This window comes from Neoarius graeffei, chromosome 27 (assembly GCF_027579695.1).
Source record: "Neoarius graeffei isolate fNeoGra1 chromosome 27, fNeoGra1.pri, whole genome shotgun sequence".
NCBI classification, from domain to species: Eukaryota; Metazoa; Chordata; class Actinopteri; order Siluriformes; family Ariidae; genus Neoarius; species Neoarius graeffei.
Window position 1 is genome coordinate 49,292,707 of NC_083595.1, and position 4,200 is coordinate 49,296,906.

Below are 4,200 nucleotides of genomic sequence, written 5' to 3' on the forward strand. Positions count from 1 at the left end.
GCTGTTCTTGAAGTACACCGTCCTTCGCATGTTAAACCCTGTAGACTCTGCTCCGTCGTTCGGTTCCTGCGGTTCCTTCCCAAACAACTGCAAGCCATTACCAGGCAAAGCAGAACCGTGAGCCGGGCTGTGCTGCATGCCCCCAGCTGACCTGCTCTACATGCCGTTTTTGCAGTGAAGTGAATTGAAGGAGACACGCTTGTTGTATTGGTTGGCACGAGGCCTGCGCATTCTTGAGGATCTCAACCACAAGGTTTTGCTGCAGAACAGAGTGCAAAGGGCGAGAGAACACATTCCTGCTGTCTTTTCTGTTTTTGCTACTTTTATGTCATGCAAACAAAACGACACCAATCTGTGCATTGTGTTCGTTCCTGAATTCTACATATAACAAGTTAAATGATTATGTTACGGTCATTATAGTCGGAGCTATAAATGTTTAAAATGGTTTATCGCACAGCGCTGTTAAACGCTCAGAATGTCAGCAGGCGCTAATTATCCATTAACAACGACTCCGATAATAGAGCTAATCCAAATCACAGGCTTATATTCATGCCCTCATTAGTCTTCTAATAATCTAATTATCATTTTCATAGTAACAGCTCATACACAGTGGCTTGTATGTTCGATGTTCCACAATCATCTAAAACCCATAACAAACCGATTACTAATGGAAGCCATAGCCTAATGGTCAGAAAAGTAGCTTTTGGCCCAAAAGGTTGCTGGTTTGAGTCCCTGGACCAGCAGGAATGGCTGAAGTGCCCTTGAGTAAGGTACTGAACCCCCAATAGCTCCCCAGGCTCTTCTGGGTATGTTGTATATCACTCTGGATAAGAGCATTTGCTACATGCCTGTAATGTAATATTAATAAAGCATGTGTAATCGTTGATGTGGTGACATTTTCTTTTAGATCGTTTTCTTTCATGTTTATGGAAGGATTTTCCAGTGTCATCACTGTGTAACAGTCAGTATGAGGTAGCGTTTCACAGGGGTGGTTTTTTTTTTTTTTTTTGTACCATGATAAACTGGTGGGCGGCACGGTGGTGTAGTGGTTAGCGCTGTCGCCTCACAGCAAGAAGGTCCGGGTTCGAGCCCCGTGGCCGGCGAGGGCCTTTCTGTGTGGAGTTTGCATGTTCTCCCCGTGTCCGCGTGGGTTTCCTCCGGGTGCTCCGGTTTCCCCCACAGTCCAAAGACATGCAGGTTAGGTTAACTGGTGACTCTAAATTGAGCGTAGGTGTGAATGTGAGTGTGAATGGTTGTCTGTGTCTATGTGTCAGCCCTGTGATGACCTGGCGACTTGTCCAGGGTGTACCCCGCCTTTCGCCCGTAGTCAGCTGGGATAGGCTCCAGCTTGCCTGCGACCCTGTAGAACAGGATAAAGCGGCTACAGATAATGAGATGAGATGAGATGAGATAAACTGGTGTTCTTCAAGAGAGAACTAAACCAAGACTGGTGAGGAAACAAGACTGGAGTTTACAGCTGCTGGAACATAATTGATAACAGGAACTGACATTTCTTCCAATGACAAGCTGTTCCACACCATTAAATGCAACTATAAATGGATAAAAAGCATGATGTAAATTAATAAATAAATAAAAAAAAAGAAAAAAATTACAGCTGGAAAATTTGCTGACGAATAAAACACTTCAAGATGTGCTGTTATTGGAAAGTAATCAACTTCAAAGTGTGCGTCATTGTCGATTATTTTCCTATAACAGCATATTTCGAGGTATTTTTGCGCACACCAGTGGAATACCAATGAAATAGGGAAGCCATGGACTAATGGTTAGAGAAGCAGCTTTGGGACCAAAAGGTTGTCAGTTTGATTCCCTGGACCAGCAGGAATGGCTGAAGTGCCCTTGAGCAAGGCACCTAACCCCCAACTGCTCCCCAGGCTGCTCTGGGTATGTTGTATGTCGCTCTGGATACGAGCGTCTGCTGAATGCCTGTAATGTCATGCAATGAAATAAAACAGTGAGGTTTTAGAGCAGCTTTGGGACCAAAAAGTTGTCAGTTCAGTTCCCTGGACCAGCAGGAATACCTGAAGTGCCCTTAAGCAAGGCACCTAACCCCTCGGCTGTTCTGGACACAAATAAACCAGTATGCATATTTACCGTAAAAGCACATCATTTCTGGGGAAAACTGTGTTTTTGTTTGATGATTCGTACAACCTGTGACCAATTAAATTGTGTGCTTGCTTTTCCCATGTCAAAAAGACAAATTGTGATGCTCGTAGGATTTCATTTTCACAAGGATCCATCTTTCATTGCTTCTTAATCCAGACCTGAAAACAGGAAACTTTATTTGATCACAATTTGTTCTAACGTCACTTCTCGTCTCATCTGATTTGCAAGATTAGACCTTTCACTGATCGCTGATCATGATTAGTCTTAGTCTTAGTGACATTTCTAAGTACTAGCACTTATCCCCTCCCTCCATCCATCCATCCATCCATCTATCCATCCAGCACTCGTTTGTGATCAGTTAGTGGAAACCTGCAGCGTGTTATCATTAACTCTGAGCGCGAATTGGCTTCTGCTTGCCTCATGAGTCACTTTAAGAGTCATTTAAACATAATATCAACATTAGTGCCACATGGTTACGATCGAGTTCTGGGGGTTCTGCTTGTACTCATGCGCTCGGGCCATGTGGGTCCGTAGCCATCCATCTCCCCCTAAACTCCCCTCCATCATCCATCCGAATCCCTGTTTCCCAATCCAGTCTTCCTTTTTGCCAAGCTCGGGGAGCGTTTCCACTCGTCGAGAAGTGCTAAAAGCTCACTCCAAGTGCGTACGCCCCTTCAGATCTCATTCCCTTGGAACTGGAGTTTTGGCAGTCTGAGGTACCTGTGGGACTTACTGTGATTTTTTTCCCCACCTGATGGCTCGTTTTTTATTTATTCACCATTTGATTTTATTTGCTTTTGAGGCTTATGTGATTAATGACTGTTCCGATGCTATCTCTCCTGTGCTGAAGGGCATTTCATTTCACAGAGAGAGAGAGAGAGAGAGAGAGAGAGACAGAGAGAGAGAGGAGGGCAGGGCCAGGCTCCAGAACTCAGTAGGAGTTTTCCTTGGGGTTTTGGGCTGATGGTTTAAGTAAAATCTTCTGGGTTTTTCCCAACAGTGGGCCTACGCTGTGCTTTATCGTCCGTACTGAGATGATGATAATGTCCTCACTAATTCAGCCTTGTTCAGCGAGCAAAGCGGTCCAAAGACACACATTCGGAGCCCCCTGTGGCTTCACAGCAATAGCGAGGCCGTGCTCCAAGACTGAGGGAGGGAGAGAAGAGAAAAAGAGAAACGAATGGGGGGGGGGCGAGCAAGGCGAACTCAAAGAGTGCTGACTCAGCTAATAGGCGCCTGTCACTGATAATGCACACTGTCGTTATGTAACAGCAAGAAAGCACACTGCTTTGGATGGAACAAACAGCTAATATTTGTCCTGAGTGTCATGGAAACTACAAAATGACACTTAATGAAAAGGGACACGACCCTTTTCGGGAAGTTGAGGGGAGTGTGTTAGAGGTAGGGAACTTCTCATTTAAGTAATAACGGCTTTCAGAGACACATGCGAGCGTCCAGGATGTACACGCCTTTTGCACAGCCTTTGTACTTTGCTTGTTTGTTTGTTTGTTTGTTTGTTTGTTGTTTTGCTTTGTTTTTGGTGCACTCGTTCTGCCTGGATGGTTGGAAAAAAGGGTTGCATTGGAATCGATGCATGAAAATTTGAACGCAATTTCTAAACAAGTGTTGCTTTATGGCAACGTAATAAAGTAATAAACCACAATATGTACTCCGTAGTACACGACATGTTACTACGTGAATATGCAGAGCGCTTGTGATGTCCCACAATGCACCACAGCGATGATATAGATTACCCATCATGCCATTTGATGTTTCTGTATATCGTCTTTTTGGCTTCCTTTACCGTGTTTACTGTATTGTTTATTTATTATATGGGCTAGAGTTTATTGTCTGTATTTATCGTATGCATTGATTTGTTTATTATTTTATACCGTGTTTAAAAAATGAGAAAACAGTTAGAAACCAGTCATCGTTACATGATCAGCAGTTAAAGATGGCGGCTCTCATGAGGACAGAGCGTCATTTAAAAAAAATACTACTACTACAAATAAAATGAGCATTATCAGTATCTCGTCTGTGGCTGGTTCACATGTCACTGAGTTGTAAGCTCTTGAA